Raw genomic sequence first — 27,155 nt, forward strand, 5'->3', positions numbered from 1 at the left:
AGTGCTAACACTCCCTTCGAGGCTCGGGGGCTACTGTCGGGGACCATAATTAGGGGTACCCTCAAGACGCCTAATTCTCAGCTGGTAACCCCCATCAGCATAAAGCTGCAAAGGCCTGATGGGTACGATTAAGTCAGGGATCAGTCCACACGAGTGACTCGATCACGCTTCACCCGAGCCTAGCCTCGGCCAAGGGCAGCCGACCTCGAGAGACTTCCGTCTCGCCCGAGGCCCCCCTTTTTACGGCGGACACATCACCGGCTCGCCCGAGGCCTTGGCTTCGCTCAGAAGCAACCCTGACTAAATCGCCACACCGACTGACCGAGTTGCAGGAGCATTTAACGCAAAGGTGGCCTGACACCTTTATCCTGACACGCGCCCCCCCGGCAGAGCCGACGTGACCGCCGTCACTCCACCGCTCCACTGACCAGTCTGACAGAAGGACAGCGCCGCCTGCGCCACTCCGACTGCGGTGCCACTCGACAGAGTGAGTCTGACAGACAGTCAGGCCTTGCCAAAGGCGCCACGGCGAACTCCGCTCCGCCCGACCCCAGGGCTCGGACTCGGGCTAAGACCCGGAAGACGGCGAACTCCGCTCCGCCCGACCCCACGGCTCGGACTCGGGCTAAGACCCGGAAGACGGCGAACTCCGCTCCGCCCGACCCCAGGGCTCGGACTCGGGCTAAGACCCGGAAGACGGCGAACTCCGCTCCGCCCGACCCCAGGGCTCGGACTCGGGCTAAGACCCGGAAGACGGCGAACTCCGCTCCGCCCGACCCTAGGGCTCGGACTCGGGCTAAGACCCGGAAGACGGCGAACTCCGCTCCGCCCGACCCCAGGGCTCGGACTCGGGCTAAGACCCGGAAGACGACGAAACTCCGCTCCGCCCGACCCCAGGGCTCGGACTCGGGCTAAGACCCGGAAGACGACGAAACTCCGCTCCGCCCGACCCCAGGGCTCGGACTCGGGCTAAGACCCGGAAGACGACGAAACTCCGCCTCGCCCGACCCCAGGGCTCGGACTCCGCCCTGGCCTCGGCCGAACGACCTCCGCCTCGCCCGACCCCATGGCTCGGACTCGGCCTCGGCAACAGAAGACAAACTCAACCTCGGCTTCGGAGGAGCCCCCACGTCACCCTGCCTAGGGCACAGACCCGCCACGTCAACAGGAAGCGCCATCATCGTCCTACCCCGAATCGACTCGGGTCACGGAGAACAAGACCGGCGTCCCATCCGGCCAGCCCCGCCGGATGGGCAATGATGGCGCTCCACAAGCTCTGTGACGACGGCGGCCCCCAGCTCTCTTACGGAAGCAGGGCGACGTCAGCAAGGACTCGACCGCTCCAACAGCTGTCCCTCCGCCAGGCTCCGTCGCACCTCCGACAGCCACGACATCACGCCAGCAAGGTGCCAAGACCTCTCCGGCTGCCACATTGGCATGTACCTAGGGCGCTAGCTCTCTCTCCGCTAGACACGTAGCACTTTGCTACACCCCCCATTGTACACCTGGATCCTCTCCTTACGACTATAAAAGGGAGGACCAGGGCCTTCTTAGAGAAGGTTGGCCGCGCGGGACCGAGGACGGGACAGGCGCTCTCTTGGGGCCGCTCGCTTCCCTCACCCGCGTGGACGCTTGTAACCCCCCTACTACAAGCGCACCCGACCTGGGCGCGGGACGAACACGAAGGCCGCGGGACTTCCACCTCTCTCACGCTCGACTCCGGCCACCTCGCCTCTCCCCCCTTCGCGCTCGCCCACACGCTCGACCCATCTGGGCTGGGGCACGCAGCACACTCACTCGTCGGCTTTGGGACCCCCCTGTCTCGAAACGCCGACAAGTAGTGGGCGCGGAGCCCGAGTGGCCTGAGGCGGCCGTTGAACCCTTCCAAGGGGCCAGCCTTCGAACCTCTGACCAGTAGTGGGCGCGGAGCCCGAGTGCTCTGAGGCGGCTGTTGAACCCTTCCGAGGGGCCAGCCTTCGAACCTCTGATCAGTAGGGGGGCTCGGGGCCCGCTTCCTTCACGGAGAAGGATCCCTTTCGGAGTATCCCCTTTCCCGGTCCCTATGGCAAGAGAGAGAAAGAGGGAGTGGAAAAGGATACGAAAACGAACGACGTGGCACACCTTTTTTGACGCGGTCATTATGGCAGAGGTGAAGCGTCGCCTGCTTCGCCTGCCAAAGGTGCCGCCTGTCCTGCCGCAGAGTTAATGCGACGGGACGAGTGGTTCGCGGGGCAGCCGTTGTGCGTACGCAAGCCGTTCGAGGAACGAAACACGGGCGCGTCGTCTTCACTCCGTGGGAGAGGGCTCTTTTGCTGTCCCAGGAGGGGGCGTGAGCTTGCTGACGACTTGACTGCTGCTTCCGCCCGCCTGCCATCGCCATTACTGCCGGCCCATTTCTGGTCGTATCGACCGTCGCACCTTCTCCCGCGGCTGACTGACCCGTGACCGATGTGCTCGGTTGGCACTGTTGGGTCATGCGCAGGGTCGCCTCGAGTCGCGGCACCGGTTCCACAGTCGAGAAGGCGCGGTACTGGCGCGAGTGGCGGTGCAGTTTCTCGCACGTAGTAACCGGCACGCCGGTTACATGACGTGTGGGCTTGGGCCTCCATGCTGGACGCGTTGAAGTCGAAAGGGTGCGCCCCCTTGGTGCGGTTGCATGCCGCCTGCATGGCGGTCCGCCCTTTCACCCGCTGGTCCAGGCGATAGTGGAGGAATGCTTGTAACCGCTGGGCAGCTGCGCGCACCGCGCGGCGGTTTTGACTCCTTCTGTCCTGGGCTAGCTTGCATGACGCGTGGGACCCAGCCCCCGTGTCGTAAGGGGAGGACCTTGGAGCATGTTGGACAAGACTCGGCCCGCGACGGCTGAGGACGCAAGTGGGGAGAGTCGCCTTTAAAAGGAGGGTGACCCCCTTGGATGGCAACCATGTATTCGCACTCCCTCCATGCATCGCGTCCTTCCACCTTCTGAGCCTCCGGATGGGGAGCACTCGCGTCGCTTTCGTCTTGCTCTCGTTGGAGGGACGCAACTTCGCGGAAGTTGGTACCTTTCAGCCATTGCTCGCCTTCAAGGATTTTCTTCAGGCAGCCCGGCTGCATCCCCTCGCCGGTGGTCACCCTAGACGGTGACCACCAGTTCGATGGTGGGGAGAAGCGAGCCGGGTTGCGGCCTCCGCCCCTCCCTCAGCTTCAAGGATGTTCATCATCAGTGCTGGGGAGGGGAGTGCGCCGAGTTGGGGTCCGTCTCCGCGCGGGCAGCGGCCCGCTCCTTCCCTTAGTGATCGGGGGGAAGGGCGTTCGCCATTCGTGGCGCTGGCAGCTACCGCGTGTCTGGCTCTCCGGTCTGAGCGGCTTCGGCGCTGCTTCCGGTGCCACCTTTCACCGAGGCAGCCGGAAGAGGTTTCTCCGCCGACGAGATAGTCGGCGCCACCCGCGGAATGACCTCCAACTCTATGGCCTTCTGCATGTCCTCGCCCCTCGAGCGGGGACGTGGGCGAGGGCCTTATCGCAGCAGCGTCTGCCCTGAGGTCATCGCTGCTGCTGTTTGGCCACCTGGAGCGGAAGTCGTTGTCGCTGCTGCCAGAGCGGGCGGTGGTGAGCCGCCTGGGGTTTCGTCGCCCCGCAGGCCCTCCAATGTGGGGGGTTGTTCGTACCTGCGGGGGTGGAACCGGAGTTCCGCTTGTAATGGCACCTTGAGTGCCAATGTCTGTTCATTGTGGCTGTCGGGGCCTGAACATGTATGTATTTTTGGCATGAAGCCATGTTTTTCCCTCATTTTGAGCACTAGGACTCGCCTGTCGGCTAACTGGACCGCTTAACCAAGTGTGAGTTGCCTCGTGCGAAGGTGATGAGTGAGGTATCCGTATCCCGGAGGCGTAGAAGTCCCTCGGCTCGGTCGGCCTTGCCGCCTGAGGCTTCTCTTGCTTAGTTAAAGGAACCCTCGGCCGCTCTACGGTGAGCCGGAGCCGAAGGCAGCAGTGTCAGCATGGACAGAGGCAGAGTTGGCTCGAAAATAAGACTTCGTCGGCCGGAGCCTGACTGGGCCGTCCACTGGCGGGACCAGCGCCGGAGTCGAGTTGCCGAGGCCACGAGCCGGCCTGGTGTCCCCGGGGGACAGCTGGCTGAGGCTTCGGGGCGGCCGGCCAAGCCGTCTGCTCGGGCCGGGTTCCTGGAGGAGACCCTAGCGGCGATGGCCCGGGCGTGGTGCTGACGTCGTCCTTCGGAGCGGAGATCTTTCACCTGTGTTGCCGTTCGAGGCTCGGTCGGACTTTGCCGAAGGTGGAGCTGATGCTGAGGGTGCTGCTGCTCCCCTTCCATCGACGTCCGAGCCTGCAGGATCGGTTCGCCTGTAGTGTGCATATGCTTTTTGCGGCCGCCGAGGCCCAAACATACTGTCGTCGCATTGTAAAGCTGCGTTTCTTTTCCTCTTGTTTCGAGTATCTGGACTTATTTGTCAGTAACAGAATTGTTTGTCCAAGCGAGAGTTACTTTTCACGGAAGGTGATGAGTGAGGTATCCGTATCCTGGAGGCGTAGGAGTCCCTCGGCTCGGTCGGCCTTGCCGCTTGCGTGTACTCTTACTCGTCCGTAGGATTCTGCTATCGATATAGTTGAGAAGGTACGAAAAATCGTTTCGGCAGAAAAATTTCCGAGCATTAAGACTTGTTCGGTCAGCGGAATCGCTTATCCGAGCGTGAGTTACTTATCGCAGAATGTGATGAGTGAGGTATCCGTATCCCGGAGGTGTAGGAGTCCCTCGGCTCGGTCGGCCTTGGCTGCTTACGTGTACTCCGTCGTTTTTCAGGATCCCACTTTCAAAGTAGTCGAAAAGCACGAAAGACGTTCTGGCAGAAAGACCTTTTCCGAGGAAAATTTTGACGCAGAGGGGGTTCCCCCCTTCTAGCCCCTGAGGGAGGGTCGGGCTTTGCCGAGGCAAGGCTGACCCTTCCTTGATGGTTAGACTTCATATGTAAACGAGGTATATGAATGGCTTGAAAACATCTTAAGGGTAGAAGCGACGTAGCTGTCGGATGTTCCAAGCGTTGTTGTAGACCTTGCCTTGACTGTTGGCCAGCTTGTACGTCCCGGGCTTCAAAACCTTGGCGATGACGAACGGCCCTTCCCAGGGAGGCGTGAGCTTGTGCCGCCCTCGGGCGTCTTGTCGCAGCCGAAGCACCAAGTCGCCCACCTGGAGGTCTCGGGACCGAACCCCTCGGGTGTGGTAGCGTCACAGGGACTGCTGATACCGCGCCGAGTGTAGTAAGGCCATATCCCGAGCCTCTTCCAGCTGGTCCAGTGAGCCTTCTCGGTTAGTTCAATTGCTTTGGTCATCATGCGCCCTCGTCCTTGGGGAACCATATTCTAAGTCTGTGGGCAAGATGGCCTCGGCCCCATAGACTAGAAAGAACGGTGTGAAGCCCATGGCTCGGCTCGGCGTTGTCCTCAGACTCCAGACCACCGAGGGGAGTTCCTTCATCCATCGCCTGCCGAACTTGTTGAGGTCGTTGTAGATCCGTGGCTTGAGTCCTTGCAGAATCATGCCGTTGGCACGTTCTACCTGCCCATTCGTCATGGGGTGAGCCACGGCGGCCCAGTCCACCCGGATGCGGTGATCCTCGCAGAAGTCCAGGAACTTTCTGCCAGTGAACTGGGTGCCATTGTCGGTGATGATGGAGTTTGGGACCCCGAAGCGGTGGATGATGTTGGTTAAGAATGCCACCGCCTGTTCGGACATAATGCTGTTTAGGGGTCGGACCTCGATCCACTTGGAGAATTTGTCGATGGCACCCAGCAGGTGCGTGTAGCCCCCGGGTGCCTTCTGCAAAGGACCAACGAGGTCCAGACCCCACACAGCAAACGGCCAGGTGATGGGTATTGTTTGCAGAGCCTGAGCGGGTAGGTGTGTTTGCCTTGCGTAGAATTGACACCCTTGGCAGGTGCGGACAATTTTAGTGGCGTCGGCCACCGCGGTCGGCTAGTAGAAACCTTGTCGGAAAGCGTTTCCAACAAGGGCTTGAGGCGCTGCGTGATGACCGCAAGCCCCCGAGTGTATTTCTTGTAAGAGCTCCTGGCCTTCGGCGATGGATATGCATCGCTGGAGGATGCCTGAGGGGCTGCGGTGGTAGAGCTCCTTCCCGTCCCCCAACAAGACGAACGACTTGGCGTGCTGCGCCAGTCACCGAGCTTCGGCTCGGTCGAGGGGCAGCTCTCCTTGGTGGAGATATTGCAGGTACGGGGTCTGCCAGTTTCGATTAGGCGTGACCCCATTCCGCTCTTTCTCGATGCGCAGTGCCTCACCTTCGGGGGCCGAGGGTGCCTCGGGCTGAGCCGAGGGTGCCTCGGGCTGAGCCGAGGGCACCTCGGGCGTGTCGTTTGTCTTGACTGAGGGTTGATGTAGGTCTCGGGAAAAGACGTCCGGGGGAACCGTTGTTCGCGCCGAAGCTATCTTCGCTAGCTCGTCTGCAGTCTCGTTGTACCGCCGGGCGACGTGGTTGAGCACGAGCCCTTAGAACTTGTCCTCCAGGCGCCGAACCTCGTCGCAGTAGGCTTCCATCTTCGGGTCGTGGCAGTGGGAGTTCTTCATGACTTGGTCGATGACAAGCTGCGAGTCACCGCGAGCGTCGAGGCGTCGGACCCCTAGCTCGATGGCGATGCGCAACCCGTTGACCAGAGCCTTGTACTCAGCCACGTTGTTGGATGCCGGGAAATGGAGGCGCAGCACGTAGCGGATGTGCTTCCCGAGGGGCGAGATGAAGAGCAGGCCCGCGCCTGCCCCTGTTTTCATCAGCGACCCGTCGAAAAACATGGTCCAGAGTTCCGGTTGGATCGGAGCCGTTGGGAGCTAGGTGTCGACCCATTCAGCCACAAAGTCCGCCAAGACTTGGGACTTGATGGCCTTCCGAGGGGCGAACGAGATTGTCTCGCCCATGATTTCCACCGCCCACTTTGCAATCCTACCATCTAAACTTTCTTTGCAGTAATGCAAACTTATCGTTTTCTAGAGCCTGTTGTTCCTGAGGTATTATGGCGAGTCTTGTTGTGATATCCATCGCTTTGACTCGGCACTTGTCCCGCAAAATGGAGAGTGCGCCGAAGCTTCTATTTATAGGTGAGCCTATTCTTTAGCGGAAGAATTTGCCTCTCGGCACTGGATGATCTCCCCCAGGGGGAAGGATGACACCACAGTCACCGGATGAGACTCGAAGTAGTGTCGCAACTTCCGTCGCGTTAGAATCACCGCGTACATTAGCTTCTGAATTTGTGGGTAGCGGATCTTGGTCTCGGACAGTACCTCACTGATGAAGTAGACCGGCCTCTGGACGGGCAATGCATGCCCTTCTTCTTGTCTCTCAACCACGATCGCGGCGCTGACCACCTGAGTGGTAGCGGCGACATAGATCAAGAGGGCTTCTCCAGCAGTGGGGGGCACTAGGATGGGCGCGCTGGTAAGGAGCGCCTTTAGGTTCCCGAGGGCTTCCTTGGCCTCGGGGGTCAAAGTGAAGCACTCGGCCTTCCTTAAGAGGCGGTACCGAGGTAGGCCTCTTTCGCCGAGGCGCGAGATGAAGCGGCTCAGAGCCGCAAGGCATCCCATGACCCTCTGTATGCCTTTCAAGTCCTTGATGGGCCCCATGTTGGTGATGGCCGCGATTTTCTCCGGGTTGGCCTCGATGCCCCGCTCGGAGACGATGAACCCCAAGAGCATGCCTCGGGGGACTCCGAAGACGCACTTCTCGGGATTGAGTTTTAGGCCTTTCGCCTTGAGACACCAGAATGTCGTTTCAAGGTAAGAGATGAGGTCGGAGGCTTTCCTCGTCTTGACTACGATGTCATCGACGTAAGCCTCGACCGTTCGACCAATGTGTTCGCCAAACACATGGTTCATGCACCTTTGGTATGTCGCACTCGCATTCCTCAAACCAAATGGCATAGTGGCGTAGCAGTACATGCCAAAGGGAGTGATGAAAGAAGTCACGAGCTGGTCGGACTCTTTCATCCTGATTTGGTGATACCCTAAGTAGGCATCGAGGAAAGATAGGGTTTCGCACACAGCAGTTGAATCCATGATTTGATCGATGCGAGGCAGAGGGTAGGGAACCTTCGGACATGCTTTGTTTAGACCAGTGTAGTCTATACACATCCGCCATTTCCCTCCTTTCTTTCTCACAAGCACAGGGTTGGCAAGCCATTCGGGATGGGATACCTCTTTGATGAACCCTGCGGCCATCAGCTTGTGGATCTCCTCGCCTATGGCTCTGCGCTTTCCTTCGTCGAATCGGCGCAGAGGCTGCTTCACGGGTCGGGCTCCAGCTCGGATATCCAGCGAGTGCTCGGCGACATCCCTCGGTATGCCAGGCATGTCTGAGGGACTCCACGCAAAGACTTCGGCGTTCGCATGGAGAAAGTCGACGAGCACTGCTTCCTATTTGGGGTCGAGCTCGGAGCCGATCCGGATCTGCTTGGAGGCGTCGTTGCTGGGGTCGAGAGGGACGGACTTAACCGTCTCTGCTGGCTCGAAGTTGCCGGCATGGCGCTTCACGTCTGGCGCCTCCTTGGAGAGGCTCTCCAGGTCGGCGATGAGGGCCTCGGCGTACTCCACGCACTCCACGTCGCATTCATACGCGTGTCGGTACGTGGGGCCGACGGTGATGACCCCGTTGGGGCCCGACATCTTGATCTTTAGGTAGGTGTAGTTGGGGACGGCCATGAACTCGGCGTAGCATGGCCTCCCCAGCACTGCGTGGTAGGTTCCTCGGAACCCGACCACCTCGAACGTGAGGGTTTCCCTTCGGAAGTTGGAGGGAGTCCCGAAGCAGACGAGCAGATCGAGTTGTCCGAGGGGTTGGACGCGTTTTCCGGGGATGATCTCGTGAAAAGGCGTCGCGCCTGCCCGGATCGAGGACAGATCGATCTGCAGGAGCCCGAGGGTCTCGGCGTAGATGATGTTGAGGCTGCTGCCTCCGTCCATGAGGACCTTGGTGAGCCTGACGTTGCCGATGACGGGGTCGACGATGAGCGGATATTTCCCCGGGCTCGGCACTCGGTCAGGGTGGTCGCCCTGGTCGAAGGTGATGGGCTTGTCGGACCAGTCTAGGTAGACTGGCGCCACCACCTTTACCGAGCAGACCTCCTGACGCTCTTGCTTACGGTGCTGAGCCGAGGCGTTCGCCACTTGCCCACCGTAGATCATGAAGCAGTCGTGGACCTGGGGAACTCCTCTGCCTTGTGATCTTCCTTCTTGTCGTTGTTGTGGGCCCTGCCACCTTCCGCAGGTGGGCCGGCCTTGTGAAAGTGGCGCCGAAGCATGACGCACTCCTCAAGGGTGTGCTTGACGGGCCCCTGATGATAGGGGCACGGCTCTTTGAGCATCTTGTCAAAGAGATTGGCACCTCCGGGAGGTTTTCGAGGGTTCTTGTACTCAGCGGCGGCGACAAGGTCCGCGTCGGCGGCGTCGCGTTTCGCTTGCGGCTTCTTCTTGCCCTTCTTCTTGGTGCCGCACTGAGTGGACACCTCAGGGACATCTTTCGGCTGGTGGCCCTGGGGCTGCTTGTCCTTCTGGAAGATGGCCTCAACCGCCTCCTGGCCAGAGGCGAACTTGGTGGTGATGTCCATCAGCTTGCTCACCCTGGTGGGGGTCTTGCGACCCAGCTTGCTCACCAGGTCATGGCAGGTGGTGCTGGCGAGGAACGCGCCGATGACATCCGAGTCGGTGACGTTGGGGAGCTCGGTGCGCTGCTTCGAGAATCGTCGGATGTAGTCCCGGAGAGACTCTCCCGGCTGCTGGCGGCAGCTTCGGAGATCCCAGGAGTTCCTAGGGCGTACGTACGTGCCCTGGAAGTTGCCAGCGAAGGCTTGGACCAGGTCGTCCCAGTTGGAGAACTGCCCCGAAGGCAGATGCTCCAGCCAGGCTCGAGCGGTGTCGGAGAGGAACAGGGGGAGGTTGCGGATGATGAGGTTGTCATCGTCCGTTCCACCCAGCTGGCAGGCCAGCCGGTAGTCCACGAGCCACAGTTCCGGCCTCGTCTCCCCCGAGTATTTTGTGATGGTAGTCGGGGTTCAGAACCGGGGCGGGAACGACGCCCGTCGTATGGCCCGGCTGAAAGCCTGCGGACCGGGTGGTTTGGGCGAGGGGCTCCGATCCTACCCGCTGTCGTAGCATCCCCAACGCCTGGGGTGGTAGCCTCGGCGCACCCTCTCGTCGAGGTGGGCTCGACGGTTGCGGTGGTGGTGCTCCTTGCCGAGGCGACCCGGGGCCACAGGCACCGTGTTGAGCATGCGCCCGGTGTGGATCGAGGCTTCCCGCATGAATCGGGAAGTCGCGGCACGATGCTTCGAGGGGTAACCTTGCCTTCGGGAGGCAGAGCTCTCGGGCCATCGGACCGCGACATCCTCCAGGAGATTCTTGAGCTCTCCCTGGATACGCCGCCCTTCGGTGGTTGATGGTTCCGGCATCGCGTGGAGTAGTATTGCTGCTGCAGCCAGGTTCTAGCCAACCCCACTGGAAGCCGGTGGGGGCCTTGCCCTGACGTCGTCGGCAATGCGGTGCTGGATGCCCTGGGGTAGATGACGCGCTTCTCCGGCCGGTGCTTGGTCTGCCCATTCCTGCCCGATGTTCTGTCGGAACTGCTCAAGCGTTCCTGCTCCCTCGTCGAGCCTGGCCTGCATCTCGCGGATTTGCTCGAGCTGTGCGTCCTGACCCCCATAGGGATTGGGACCACAGCTAGCTCCCGAAGGATGTCAACGCGAGTTGCAGGCCTAGGGGGATCGCCGCTTTCCGGTATACCAAGATGGTTGCCTTCGCCGGGACCCCCTAGATCGACGTGGAAACATTCACGACTTGGGCCGCAGTCCTCGTTGCCGAAGCTGCGGCTACCATCGGAACAATCGGAGAGGCAGTAGTCGCATGCGGTCATGAAGTCCCGCATGGCACTGGGGTTACCGAGCCCGTAGAAATCTCAACAAAAGTCGGGCTCGTCATCTTCCTCGGAACCCTAGGGCCCGTAGGTCGAGACGGCTGTCAGTCTATCCGAGGGCGACCGCATATGGTACCCCGGAGGGTTGGTACATGCCTCTATGAAGGCTCCCACCGAAGCGAGGTCGCTTGGTGGGTCGAAGCTGAATCCAAAAGGCACGAGATGGGAATCAGTCGGTACCTCTTGGTCGACGGGCGGTGACGAAGTCGCGTCAGGGGCGGACTGCACCGTTGTCTCAGGTACGAGGGCGACGCCCAGCAAGTCCTTTGCGAGCATGCTGGCGTCGTCCGTCTGCTTGGAGTTGGCGTGCTGCGGGGAACGGCGCTCGTCTTCGTCTCAGACGCAAGGTCGAAGCCCGACGTGTCCCCCGCTGGGGCGCCGGCATCGTCGACTTGCTCGACAGCCGACGAGGTGCCGCCTCCTGCTTGGCCATGGTTGCCCCGCCTCCTCCTCCGTCGGCGGGGGAGGTGACGGTACAAACCCGGATGTTGTTCTTCCGCCACGTGGGGAAGACGTCGTTGATTCCGCCGCCGGCGGATGGGCTGACAGCTGCCATTGTCGCTGTCGCGCGGCGGAGGAAGGAGTATCATGTCGTAGCTGCCGTCGAGGGACATGAACTCAAGACTCCAGAAACGGAGCATCGTCCCGGGTTGGAAAGGTTGCTGGAGACTACCCATCTGGAGCTTGATGGGAAGCTGTTCGTCAACACGCAGCAGGCCCCTACCTGGCGCGCCAACTGTCGGCGTTTCGACCCCGGGGGGTCCCTGGACCGACGAGTAATTGTCGCTGCGTGCTGCAGCCCAGATGGGTCGACGTGAGACGGAGCACGAAGGGGGGAAGAAAACAGGCAAAGGGGGAAACTCACGGCCTTCGTGTTGCCCTGCGCCCAGGTCGAGTGCGCTTGCAGTAGGGGGTTACAAGCGTTCGCGTGGGAGAGCCTTATGCACCGTCCCGTTCTCCCGTGCGGCCAACCTTCTCGTACGAGAGCCCTGGACCTTCCTTTTATAGGCTTAAGGAGAGGGTCCAGGTGTACAATGGGGGGTGTAGCAGTGTGCTAACGTGTCTAGCAGAGAGGAGCTAGAGCCCTAAGTACATGTCGTCGTGGCGGTCGGAGAGGTTTTGGCACCCTATTCATGTGATGTCGTGGCCGTCGGAGGAGCGCTGGAGCCCTGTGGAAGGACAACTGTCGGGGCTGTCGAATCCTTGCTGACGTCTCCTTGCTTCCATTAGGGGTTGAGAGCCACGGTCGTCATGGAGCACGCAGGGCGCCATCATTATTTGTTTACCGGGGCGAGCCAGATGGGACGCCGGTCTTGTTCCCCGTAGCCTGAGCTAGCTAGGGGTAGGGTAATGATGGCCCCCCTGTGACGTGGTCGGTCTGAGCCCTAGGTCGGGCGAGGCGGAGGCTCCTCCGAGGTCGAGGTTGAGTCCGAGCCCTGGGGTCGGGCGAGGCGGAATTCGTCGTCTTCCGGAGCCGAGGCTGAGTCCGAGCCCGGGGGTCGGGCGAGGCAGAGTTCGTCGTCTTCCGGAGCCGAGGCTGAGTTCGAGCCCTGGGGTCGGGCGAGGCGGAGTTCGTCGTCTTCCGGAGCCGAAGCTGAGTCCGAGCCCTGGGGTCGGGCGAGGCGGAGTTCATCGTCTTCCGGAGCCGAGGCTGAGTCCGAGCCCTGGGGTCGGGCGAAGCGGAGTCTGTCGTCCAGCGTCGAGGTTGAGCCCGAGCCCTGGGGTCGGGCGAGGCGGAGCTTCCTATGGCGCCCGAGGCTGGACTTAGCTGCTGTCAGCCTCACTCTGTTGAGTGGCACAACAGTCGGAGCGACACAGGCGGCGTTGTTTTCTTGTCAGGTCGGTTAGTGGAGCAGCGAAGTGACTGCGGTCACTTCGGCTCTGTCGACTGGAGAGCGCGCGTCAGGATAAGGTGTCAGGCGATCCTTGCATTAAATGCTCCTGCGATACGGTCGGTTGGTGTGGCGATCTGGCCAAGGTTGCTTCTCTGCGAAGACTGGGCCTCGGGCGAGCCGAAGGTGTGTCCGTTGCTTGAGGGGGCCCTCGGGTGAGACGTGAATCCTCCGGGGTCGGCTGCCTTTGCCCGAGGCTGGCTCGGGCGAGGCGAGATCGTGTCCCTTGAGTGGACTGAGCCTTGACCTTAATCGCGCCCATCAGGCCTTTGCAGCTTTGTGCTGATGGGGTTTACCAGCTGAGATTAGGAGTCTTGGGGGTACCCCTAATTATGGTCCCCGACAATTAGGAGAAGGGTTAATTATTTATTTTGTCAAAACAATGTAAGCCATGAATTGTTGCATCATGTTGAGCCCAAAATATTCTTTGAATTGATGCACATGTTTAAATTAGTTTGAATTTGAATTGAAAAACCTAGAGAAAATAAAATAGAAAAGCCATTAGAAATTCTAGGGAAAATAGAAAACCGCATTTCGTCCTAAATCAGCCCAGCCGGCCCAGCTCGTGCGTGCACGCCCGCACCCGTGCGCCAGCCCTCCCTAACGGGTGGCCCCCGCTTGTCAGCGCCCTCTCGCGCCCGCTCTTTCTTTCCTCTCTCCCTCTTGCTTCCCAGTGGGGCTGCCTTGTCGACGCCGATCTCCTTCGTGTGTGCACACCCTTTCTCTCTGTCCCATGGGTCCGCTCGTCAGCCCGGCCGCCCATTCGCTCGCCCGCTCTCGCTGGCTCATGGGCCCTGCACGTTAGACCCGCCCCTTCCTCCGCAACCGCCGTGCCCATGGCGTGTGCCCTCGCCGCCAGACCCGCACCCATGTATGCACGCCCCGCCCACGTCGCTCGATCACTAGGTAAAGACTCCGCACACTCCCTTAGCTCGCCCCTGCCCCACATTCGTGCTCCTCCGCCCTCGCACTCACCCAGCCGCGACACCGCTTCCCCTCGTTGTCGCTTCGCCGTCTCCGCTGGACTTCTGCCAGCGCTTTGGCCACGGTGAGCTTCGCCTGAGCTTGGAGCACCGGGAACCCGCGGTGGTTTCCCCTTTCCTCAACTCCTCTGCTCACCCACGCTCAACCTCTTCCCTGCACAGGTCGGAGTTCACCGTCGCCGCGATCCTTCGACGTCCGTCCAACCGGAGCGTCCCCTCGCCGTGCCAAGCCGCCCCAAGCGCCGTCTCAGGGTAAGTGACCCTCCCTCATCCCTATTTTGCGCAAATTTCGCTTCACTGTGATGAATTTCGTCTCGCCAGAGCCCCCTTCATCGGACCATCGCTTCCTCGCAGCGTCCGGCCACTGCAACCCTCCCCGAGCCCAAATTCAGGCCTCGAGCATCCCTACCTTCTCCCCGAAACCTATGCCGGACGTAGAGCGTCGGATTAACCCTTACCTTGGCGGGTATTGCTCGCTGGAGCAGCCCGGGGTTCACCCGAGGGTCCCCCTCCGCCGTCTGCCCGCCTTAGCCCCGTTCACGCCACCCTGGCCTCGCCTTTGTGTTCGCTGAGACCTCCCAACCTCTCTGGCAGCCTAGACTGACTCCTAGCGCCCCAGAAGCCCTAGTCTACCTCATCTCCGGTAGTTGTGCCGCCGCCCTTGGCCAGCTGGAGTAGGTAAAGTCCTCAAGCGCCCATCTCAACCATTCATCACCCATCTGACAGCTCGAATTCGCGTATAACGGTTTCGTGCGATTTGTGGAAACAGCGTTGTCGATCTGCGATCTAGCGGCCATTGCACCCCGCGCCCTCAACACACCGCTAACCCGTGGGCCTCGCGCGTCAGTGCTGCAACCCTTCCCTGCCCCACCTGTCAGCCACACTCGCCCGCCCACGCCCGCGTGCTCACCCACCGGTCTAATCTCGGTCGTCGATCTGTGATCTTGCGACCGAGGAATCCCGATACCCGTTCGCGTGGTTATTTTGTTAAGAAACCCCTTGGGTTTCCGAGAATCAACCCACCGTCCGTTAATTTCGCACGCAGACCCCTGTTTTCTTATAAACAGACCCCTGACTTTTAATAATCATAGAATTAGATCTAGTTTTGTATTTTAAACTTTAAAACTTGTTTATTTCATATCTTTTTCATATAAAATCCAAATTGAGTGATTCAAATTGCAAAATGTTCATAGGAATATTCTCTGTTCAAATAAATTATGATCATACATAGTGTGTACACTTTAATTTTTATTCCTAAGCTATAGGTTAGTGTATGTAATAATTTGTTTATGAAACAAGAAAATAAAAAGGAAAAACCCTAAGGATATTTAGGTGTTAATTTTGTGAGATTAATAAGATGTCTTGCATGAATTTATCCCTGGTATAATTTTGTGTCTCACTAAAATCATTGGAACTAAATTATGTAATCCATAATAATTAGGGAATCACTAATATCCAAGTGCACTAATTCACCCTAGCACCTAGGTTTATCTTTTGTGTTTATAACATCCTGTCAAAACTTGTGTTCACTTGATTGCATTTGTTTGGTGTATTGTTCCTTGTCTCTGTCCAAATATATTGAATGCATGATCGCTTTATTTAGACAACGAGCAGCCCGTGGTTCCTAAGCGCGTTGCCGAAGATCTTCCTGAGCAACAACCTGGTGAAGGCAAGTCTCCTCTGACCCATTATGTCCTATTTACTTATAATTCACTAGCTCTATATTTAATTGAAACCTAAGGATTGACTAGCATTATATTTACCTTATCCTTGTTTATCTTTTGGGTTATCATGGTTAGCTTTATGCTACCGCTTTACTTTAACCAACGAACATGATGTGAATATTTATGATACGATGATGTTATCCCGATGATGTTCTTGTGATACTTTAGGGTACTCAGGCTGTTTCCTGAGTACCTCTCCGTAAGGACCTGTTCGTGGAGTGACCACCAGGGATAACAGTGCAACCATGAGGGTGGTATGCATGGGACGACCTTAGCTGATTAATTAGAGGAACCTGAGGTGTAGTTAGCTTCGCCGTAGGGCCGACAATGGGGTCCGGGCACAGTACTTGCTCTGCCGAGGCTGGTTGCAGAGGTTCTTGATTTGGTTTTGTTAGTCACACTTTCTATGGGGAGAAATATTGTGTTTATCAAACCGAAGAAACCTAATAGGCGGCTATGACCTCTGGGTAATCTTTGTAAAGGCTATGTAGTGAGACCCTGCTAGGTCATCTTGGGAGTGATCAATGGAGGGTCATGATCTCCGGGAAGAATGGGAATCACGACTTGTGGGTAAAGTGTGCGACCTCTACAGAGTGTTAGAAACTAGTATATCAGTTGTGCTCCTAGTTAAGAGCGGCCTTGGGATCCTCTTTGATTATAAGAACTTTGGATAATCTTATGATGATGTTTAATGATGATGGTTATAATTATGATCTCTGGTATTTCCTCTTGGAGGGAGTACATTTGGGTAATAACTGGTTGAATTCAAGTCTATGTTTCCATATTAAGACAAATGCTCAAACAAAAATGACAGCACGGATGCAAGATGCATTTTATTTATTGATTAACCCTTTTTTATTCAAACAAATGCTTGTAAATATGTATTCCATATACACAAATTATTTATTCTACGGAAACCAATTCGCAATATGTCATCTTAAATATTTTTGTGGATATTATTAAATATCGGTTCAAGCCTAAAGAATTTTATTTGTATATAAAAGAGTCTCTTATTTATTTTCTACTAAGGAAAGGTTTCTTAAACACCTAATCCGTAAAGAATACTTTTACCAATTAAACCATTGAGGATATTTCTATTTATCTTATGTTTTCTCTTTTTAACTCGAATTATAATCTCAAAGTTTATCTCTAGAATTTGAACTACCAAAATTTTAGTGTTACTATTTATTTACATTAGGGAAATATACTTTATAAGGAAAGGAAGCTTTTGTTAAAAACATTTTAGCTCAAATCTTTCTGTAGAATTTTATTGAACTCTCATAATTAAAATTTGGGTGTTACATCCATAGACTTGGGAACTCTTCCCTCTCTCACCTGCCTATAACCCCTACTACGAGCAATCTAGTGCCAGTAGCGCAAGCCACCGAAGACTGGAGTAGGGACATTTAGCCTGAACTAGTATAACTCTTGTGTTCACCTCACACACCATTCGAGCCTAAAACACGCATCACAAATTTACTCGCTGGTGTTCACATGAAACACTAACACATGTGTCCTGTGATGAGGACATCACACCCATACATACAATACATGGACCAACAACACGAGCACGTGCACGACAGCTAAATCTCTAGGTTTGTTCTTACCTAGTCAATTGTGCTTTAGAGATTATTTTGGTGTCATGGATGTTTTGATGATTAGGAATCCTGGAGAGAACCATCAAGGACTTGGGAAAGGCCATCATGACAAGGATGAGAAGCTAGGACGTTCACAACAAGAGAAAGCCAAGTCTGACTCAACTTCGTCTCCACCTTGGAGTCTAGGGGTAGTCTGCAATAAAATGGATGCCCAGGATGCATCTGAACTCCAATTAGGTTGCGCTTTATATGAATGGAAAGCTAAGGAGATAAGATTTCCAACCCAACAGAAACCACCTTAAAATTCATTAGGAGTCAACGTGAATCATCGAAACAAGTCAGCATTCAGATTCTGTTTTGGTGCTACGACACAGTCTGTTGGGATGTTCGGTCGTGTATCGTGTTGGAGCCCATTAGGGTTGCGGCCAGGGGTCATCACACCCTAACCTCTATTTTATCAGCAACCGCCATCACATTAGGGTTTTAGTTTTGCTTAGATCATATCTATCATCAAACAATGTCACCGTTCATCGGTTTGTTAGACCCCAACTCGTAATCAACACATTTTTGGTTGCGTTCTTTCTGTTCTTGCTTGTGCTCTTGATTGCGCTTGCAGGGATAAGCCTTGATGGTGAGGTAACTCATGTGTCTTGGGTGATAACCAACAAGCAGTGGTGTAGTGATTGCGAGGAGTCGTTCGCTCAGAGCCTTGGATCATCAACCTCGAGTCTCCACCCAATCAAATCATCCTACCTCACGAAAGATCGGGCCTTGCCCTCTATCAAGTGGTATCAACATTTAGGTTGCCAGTGAGGTATAATCTTACCTTTAGATTTATTTTGTTTCGTCTCATAGTCCACAAAAAACCAAGAAATACAATCCGTTTTTCTATACCTGAAACCAGCACCTTAGCCTTTCCATAAATCAGTTTTGTAGTCCGCAGTTCTGAGTTTGTGTCCTAGGTCAAGGTCTCGTTGCTAGTTTAGATTTATTTTGGGTCAGTTTGGTCATTATCATCTGCTGTCATCCAACAAACTCAATCTTGATAAATTGATCCCATCCACAAAACCAACCCTATCCATAAACCGAAACCATTCATCCTTCATTTGCCTCGACAACAACCCTAATTAGGTTTTTGGTTTAGATTGGTTTTGGGTCTGTTTGGTAATTAACATCCACTTCCATCCATAAACTCAATCTCGATAAACCGATCCCATCCACAAAACCGACCCTATCCATAAATCGAACCCATTCACCCATCATTTTTCATCTCATTGTCTCGTCTTTATTAGATTCGTTTATGCCTAGTTCAGTATTTTGAGCATAAATCTCACATATGAACTCGGAATTTAGTGTTCTTGAACTTTCTGTAAATCTTGAAAAATAACTACAACTTTTTTATTTACCATATTTTCAAAAACCGTCAGCATCAAAGAGTTATTGGTATTAGAAGTAAATTTGTTTGTGATCCTCAAATTTCGGACCAGTCTGTATTTCAGGGTCAATATCTCCCACTTCCTTTATTCAAACGAGAAGTTCCATATATCTAAAAGAAACCTAAAACAAAGACCTACAACTTTAGTGTTATAAGTTTTTGTGTTTGAGGTCTCTAAATTTGTCAAACAGACTGTTGAAGTTAGAGCAGAAAATATGTAGCAGGGAGACGATAATTATTTTTGATATTCTTGTGTTGTTTCTTGTTTTTGTGGCACTTTTGTGGAAAAAAGGAGAATATAAAAGGCAAGTGCAAGAAAAGAGGCGCACAAAACAAAAGAAAAAATATAAAAGGAAAAAATAGAAGTGCTTGCATCAATTGTGTCCTTGGTGCTTTAGTTGCATGACTTGTTTGCTTAAACTATTCTATGAATACCATTGATCTGTGCACTTGTGTGATTGTTTTACTCCCAACTTGTTTCCTTGTTATACTTAGATCCTTGTTACCTCCTTTTTTGTGCCTTGGTCGAATTGTTCTAATACATTTTCTAGGCCAGCAACTAGGACGAGTACTTGGAACACTTATTCAGTATTGCTATTTGTTACTGACTTGTGTGCCACATATATATATATATAGTGAGCCTTCCCAAAGCTCCACCTTTCTCTCAAGCAGAACAAGTACTCCTTTGCAATCAAACTAACGCTCTTCGGGTAGTCACACCGGCGTTTGCCACCTGCAGTGCTGGTAAGAAACTTATAAGAGCGGGGTAAGACACTTTCATAACTTGTGTTTCACCACCACCCTGAGAGTAGTTGTAGGGTTCATACTATTTGTTTGTTGCCTTTTATCTCTATTTTGTACTAACAATGATAGGACCAAAGACCCGAACGGACAAGGATAAGGGCCCTAAGCCTATTGATGGTGAGTGTGTCTCTTATCTGGAATTGAAAGAGATGATGCGCGCATTGACTAAAGCCTTTGAGAGCCACACCATTGATGTTGATTCGTCTCTCTCAGGTTTGATATATCCATCCTTCTCTTCTTTTGATGAAAATATTTCAAATGAGTATATTGAATGGAAAGTATCAATGTATAAGATTTTTGTACGACGTCGTATATTTGATAGGCGAAAAATTAAAATTGTGGCTAGTACTAAACCAATGATGTGTTAGTTTGGTGGAATAATTTGCATGACTATGAGAAACCACAAACTTGGACAAACATGAAAGCACTTATGAGACAACATTTTTTTTCTATGGATGATACTAAAAATAATTTGAGTAATTCTAGTGATGTCATGCCTTTAGATAAATCTGAGTTGCCTTTGTTACAAGAGGATTGTCTTATTGTTCCTTATGATAAAAAAGAGTTGTGTGATGATAATACTATTATTTCTATGCCACAACTAGAGAACAAACTTGTTGTTGTTGCTTCTGATCCTATTAATTGTGCCAAAATTAGAATATTCAATCCTATAACTAGTGTGCATGATGACCTAAAATTGTTATCTTCTTTAAATACTTTGGGCTATATTAAATTTGATGTTCGATGTAATCTAAATAATTTAGAGGAGAAACTTTCTTTTAGTGCTGATTTGCCATGGTTATCTAAACATACATATCATGTTATTGGAAGATATAATTGGAAAGGAGAATATATGATACATCGAGTATATATTTGTTCAAATATGAAATCTCCTTTTGTCATGCAACAATATGATCAATTAGAGGGTTGTGTTAAAGCTAACCTTATCACATCCAGTTCCACTTGTCCTTCTTTGTATGTTTTACAACAATAGTGTCAACTTCAAGAAGGGGAGCAAGATTGGACGACATCAAGCACTACATCAACACCTTTTGCAAGCACCAACGACTTTGAGTCGATGACGACTCAAAATCAAGAAGGGGAGAATGATGAGTACATGGACGTCAACTATATGATCAATGCCTGTCACACTCGGTTTTGGAAGGTAAACCGAATATGAACCATGTACGTGCCAGGATCAGAAATGCACGTACACAGCAATTACATAGTTGGACATCATCACACATTGCTCAAAATAATAGAGGAAATAGTACTTTATTACACCCTAATGTCCAAGACATCAACAAAACGTTAACTTAAGTCATAATCAAAGTGCAGATAGGAAACATAGTACGAAAAGGCCTTCACAGACAGCTGACTAGGGGGTTGCCATTAAACACTACTAGAACTCGTCAAAGTCCTGAAACTCCTGAAAGTCCTCCATGTTGCCTTTATCTTCTCCTAAGCATTGGTTGCAATGGGACAACCTAGATTTAGTGTTTTTAAAGCAAGGGTGAGTACACATCAACGTACTCAGCAAATGTCTCGTTTGGCTAAAGTGGACTAGCTGTATGTGGGGTTAAGCTCAAAGCAGTTGCTTTTAGTTGGTCAGGTATTTATTACTAGTAGAAAGCCAAGTTTTAGTAATAAACCCAAGTTATTGCCCAAGTGGCACCCCTCCAAGAGGAAATACCAAATTAACATAAAGATAGTCATCATCATTATGCATCATCATAAAGGTATCCAGAGTAACTCTAATCAAAGGTACTCCCAAGGCTGCTCATAATCGCGAGCATGGCTGATATACCAGTTTATAACACTCTGCAGAGGTTGCACACTTTACCCACAAGCCGTGATTCCCTTTTTGCCCGAGGAGCGCTACTCCCCATTGACCACTACCTAGGTGGCCTAGCAGGGTATCACTCCATAGCCTTTACAAAGATTCCCCTAGTGTGTAGTTGCTCATTAGGTTTCGCTAGTCGTACAAACACAATACTCCTCCCTAAGGTGGGTGACTAACAAAACCAAATTGAATGAACCTTGGCACCCACCTTTAGCAGAGCAAACACTATGTCCCGGTCCCCATTGACGGCACAACGTCAAAGCCAACTACACCCCCAAGTTCTTCTAATTAATCAGCTAAGTGCATCCCATTCCACCCTCATGGTTGTACTTTTTTCCTAGGTGGTCATCCAACGAACAGGACCTTACGGAAAGGTACTCAGGAAACAGCCCGAGTCCCCTAAAGTGACACAAGCTCATCATCATAATCAAGATAGCATCATTGTATCATAAATGTTCTCATCATGTTCATTGATTAAAGTAAAGCAATAGCATAATACTAATCATAGTAACCCAAAAGGTAATCAAGGACAAGGTAAATACAAAGCTAGTCAATCCTTAGGTTGATCATGGTATGCGGGACAATGAATTATAAAGTAAATAGGACATAATGGGCTAGAGGACACTTGCCTTCACCAGGTTGCTGCTCAGGGAAGTCTCCTACAACACACTCGGAAACCTCAAACTGCTCGTTGTCTACGCAAAGCAATCATTCATTCAACACATTTGGAAAATGACAAAGGAACGGTACACCAATTGTTGGTCCTTGTTCTCAAATGCTATAGATCAAGAACAAGGCAACACAATTGTTAATGATTAAAGACCTTCGTCCTTTGAAACATTATCTACTTCCGGATAAAATGATCTTCAGACGAAGGTCATGAAGAGCGTGCCTTCATCATTTCAATATTTAAATATGAATATGAACACAAGTATGAATTGAAGTGTGAGAGAATACTTCAAAATGAAGGTCAATGATCAAATCTTCATAATTTATTCATATTTATATCCATATATAAGAATTGACATTAATGATATTTATTACAATTGTACCTTCGGCTCGTCAGAAGGTGAGAATATAAAGATGACGCGAGAGAGATACTACAATCCAGCGTGAACAGTACGGTGTTACTGTTCATCTATTTATAGGCACAGGACACGACCCGGATAAGATTACATCCATGCCCCTAACATCTACTCTTAATCATAATGCAAACTATCAAGGACTGAGTAGTCTTTTCTCCCTTAGGTCGGTTTCGTCCTTCATCTTCGTTAACACGTCAAGCCGAAGCTCCTTCAGCCATAGCTTCGGCGTTCATCCATGTTGTCTTCGGGCTATATCCTCATATCACACACCTTTATCCCAAAGCCGAAGCTTCCTGTAATAGTCTGTCATACTGAAAGCATATGGTTAGTCACATTTTTTAGGACCTTCGAAAGAGGAAGGCCCCCAACAGTAGCCCCTTGTAGTATTAATTTGTTTCTTTGTAACAAATTCAGACTACAACGTGAACGAAGGTCTTTAGCCGAAGGTCCGAAAAAACACCTTCCCTTCGCTAGAATAGCAAAAGACACTGACATGTATGACCCACTAAATCGTGAGGCGCTGGGCATATAAATAGGAACTCGCATTGACAGCATTTGTTGTGCCATTTTAGTTGCTTGCGCTATTTTAGACATTCTGAATTCTCTTGCTCTGCCAAGTTTTGATTGAGTTTTAAGATTCGGCAATTGTGCAACCGTTGTTCAAATGGATGAAGAGAAGAAGATTGATGACCCTACATTGGCCAGGTTATATGAAGCTATGGAGAAGACAAATACAAAAAAAACCAATGAGATGCTGGCTGGGTTATCTGAAGATTCCGACGATAGTGAAAGTTTTGACTTAGAAAGTGGAAACGAAGGTGCCGAAAATCGGCCCTGGCGGCTGAGTCATACCATCTTCGGGAAATCAACCATCAAACAGAGTTAGATTGATGCAATGAAAGGATGATACTTCTGCGATATTTCTATCGTGAGGGCTGGAGGAGATAGCAGTGCCCCTATGCCAGAAGATGACGAAGTGGTTGTGTACAAGAGCTTCATGAAAGCAGGGTTCGATTCCCCCTGAACAAATTTTTAGTTGAGGTCTTGAAGACTTTTGAAATTTACCTTCATCAGATCACCCCCGAAGTTATCATTAGAATGGGGATTTTCATTTGGGCCCTGAGAAGCCAGGGTTTAGAGCCGAATGCAAAATGCTTCTGTAACATGCATGAGCTGTCCTATGAGACGAAGGCTACTGGCAAAGAACAATATCATAATAATTTTGGTTGTTACGGCTTCGTGCCCCTCTCTGATTTGAGCTATCCAGTCCTGACATTTCGGAAGAGGTGGCCAGGAGCCTGGATGCAAGAGTGGTTTTATGTGAAGAACGACTTAGTTGAAAGAGAAGATATAAAGGGGATCATTCAACGCCCTATTTGGTCTCGCTTCGGCATCAGAAGGCCAGCCACTGCCCTTGGAAATGATATTGAAGAATGCCAGATGGCCTTTAACACTATATGCACCTTTATTGGCACAGGGACTTAGTCCAGGAGCATATTGCTTATAGATTGTGGCCTCTTGGAAGTGGCTGGGAGATGCCTAAGTAAACTGCTGCCAGGTCCAGCCAAGGTGGCTTAGTTTATCTGAAACACTCCTTCAGATACCGAGATCAATTCGATGAGCCGGATGATGGCTGGCTAGATTGTATTGAGGCAACTAGTGACGAATTGCTTGGGGCCTACACAAGGGTCGAAGATGATGCCATGACATTATCTTTCGGAGGATGAGGCAAGAATAGATTAAACAGAGTTTTTGATGTAATTGGTTTTGTGTACCCACACTATTATTATCCCTTGCAAAAGCAGGGAAAGAAAAGAAAGGCTGCTGCTTCGGCCATCTCTGCCATACCGAAGGGAAAAAGGTTAAAGTTTTGACACACTGGCCCAGGTACATTGAAACGGCTAAAGTGTCGAAGCTTGCTGAGGGGCCTTCTTCCGGTGCTAAGCCAGAGTATCTGCTCTTGCTGAAGCCAAGGGAGGATCGGTTGAAGTGCCGAAAGCAATGGTAATAGCGGAACAAGAGAAAGCCGAGACGGCCGAAGCGCCAAAGCGTCCTGCCAAAGCTAATGAAAAAACGATCGAAGAACCAGAATTAAAGAAGCTAGCAGGGCAACCAAAAACCCTAAGCCCACCACAAGAGCCGGAGTTGCCGAAGGTGTCCAAAATTCCTGCAATAACTCCAAAGAGGAGGAGAATGGCCAGCGTACTAGACGCTGTCATGGAATCTGCAAAGGTACAGGCTCTTGCTTCAACGCTTGATAAAGAAGGTGACATTCCAAAGAAATCTGATGAAGCTAGGATATCACAAGATACTACCGAAGTCGGACCACCAGCTTGTACTGAAGCAAATACTTCGGGAACCACTCTGATCTTGGAAAAAGAAAGTGCACCCGAGAAAATTAAATCTTCTACCCCTGAAGCGCCTACTGAAGAGCTAGATTTCATCATACGACATGCTTCGGGGAAACAGTTGTCGGAAGAGCAGATTGCCGAAGCCAAGCAATATGCCAAGGATTTAAAGTACCCAAAAAGATCATTGGTGTATAATGGCACTGATGAAGATGATATTATGTATTGCCTCTCGGACAGCAAGGAGATATCTGTTTGCCGGAAGATGGCAGAAAATATAGGTTTCCCAAAGCTAGAGCTTGGCATGTCTGCAATGTCGAAGGATGACCTTGCAGACAGCCTTGCCTATAACAGTCTGAAGGTGATGATGTTTTAGCTTATGAACAGATTACTTTTTGTATCTTTTCTTATTATTGTGTGCTGATCCTTCATTTTTTGTAGGGCTTAATCCTAAGCAAGGCTTTAAGGGAACAAAAGAAAGCGGAAGATGAAAGCTGCCAAATAGCCCTTGGGAACCTTCGGTCAGAAGTCATTACACTAAGAAACAAGGCGCTTGAAAAATATAAAATACTGCTTTCCTTAGTGGATAGGCTGAAGAGCAGCGAAGCAAAACTTAATGCACAATCCGAAGCTCATAGGGCCGAAGTTGAAAGCCTAAAGAAAAAGCTTGCAGAAATGAATGAGAATTTTGAAGTGGAGAAAGTGAAGCAAGAAATAAGCGAATGGACTAGTTCAAGATTACAAAAGAATGTGGATGAGCTTCGTGAATCGAAAGAAAGATATTATGAGAAATCCTTGGATTGCACAAAGAAATTGAAAGATAGTTTTGCAAAGGTGGGTGCATACTCATCGGAACAAAAATTTATTCGAGGTGATCCCAAAGGAGTCATTGAATGGATCGGCGAAGAACCTAAGGCTTTTGAAAAAATACTTAGCAACCATGGGGATTTCTGCACCTTCGCCGGTGCCCGAGGGGTTGCAGCAGTTTTGGAAAAAGCTAGTTGTGAACATGTTAAAGTTGCAGCCCAGACAGAAGTTACCTTCTCCATAGACCACACAAAGGAGTCGTTGGGCGAAGCTACTTTGATGGGCGGGAAATTCTATTCCAATGTTTGGATGAAGGGAGACCGCGAGATAGCCGACGAAACTATAAAGAAAAATGAAAAAGAATCCCATGATGCCCGAGAGTCTGTCTGCCTCCCCGCCTTGGTCGCTGACCGCCCTGGCCCACTGGTCAGTGTGCGCCCGCGCCCGCATTCGCGCGCTCACCCGTGGATCTGTTTTCAACCATTGATCTCAGATCTGACGGCCGAGAAAGCCCCATACCCCTTCAAGCGGTAATTTTGTTGAAGAGACCCTCGGTTTATTGGGAATCAACCCGCCGTTCTTGGTTTTTGCGCGCAAACCCCTGTAATCTTGCAGATTGAACCCTAGGCTTTTAAATAATTACATAATTAGACCTATTTTCATATTTTAAACTCCCAAACTTGTTTACTTCATATCTTTTGCATATGAACTCCAAATTTAGTGATTCAAATTGCAAAATGTTCATAGGAATATTCTCTATTTAAATAAATTAGTTCCATTCACTATCTGCACACTCTAATTTTTATGGCTAACTAGGAACTAGTATATGTATTGATTTATTCATTTAATAAAGTAAATAATAGGAAAACCCTAGTGGTTAAAGTATATTTATTCTTGTGAGATTAATAATATGTATTACATGAATTTATCTCTGGTTTAATTTGTATGTCTCATTAAGAGGAATTAAATCAGATTATGTAATCATGGACAATACTTAGAGAATAATCAACTACTTAATGAGAATTAGTTCACCCTATAATTTAAATTCCCTTTTGAATTTATACTTTTCTTTTTGAGATGTGTTCCCATGTTTGTACATGATTGATGTGCTGTTTATTTGTCATTTACCAAATGTATTGAATGCATGATCACTTTATTAAGACAACGAGCAGTCCGTGATTCCTGAGTGTGTTGCTGAAGATCTTCCTGAGCAACAACCTGGTGAAGGCAAGTGTCCTCTGACCCATTATGTCCTATTTACTTTGTAATTCACTGTCCCACATTATATTATTAAAACCTAAGGATTGACTAGTCTGTATTTGCTTATCCTTGTTTACCTTTCGCGTTATTATGGTAAGCTTATGCTATTGCTTTAACTTAATCAATGAACATGATGTGATTATTTATGATACGATGATGTTATCTCGATGATGATATTGTGAAACTCTAGGGGACTCATGCCATTTTCCTGAGTACCTCTCCGTAAGGACCTGTTCATTGAGTGACCACCCGGGATAACAGTGCAACCATGAGGGTGGATTGGGATGCCCTTAGCTGATTAATTAGATGAACCTGGGGGTGTAGTTGGATTTGCCTGAGGGCTGTCAATGGGGGCTAGGGCGTAGTGCTCGCTCTACCAAGGGGGGTGCAGAGGTTCATTCAATTTGGTT

The sequence above is a fragment of the Zea mays genome, chromosome 3, assembly GCF_902167145.1.
Source record: "Zea mays cultivar B73 chromosome 3, Zm-B73-REFERENCE-NAM-5.0, whole genome shotgun sequence".
In the NCBI taxonomy this organism is placed as follows: domain Eukaryota; kingdom Viridiplantae; phylum Streptophyta; class Magnoliopsida; order Poales; family Poaceae; genus Zea; species Zea mays.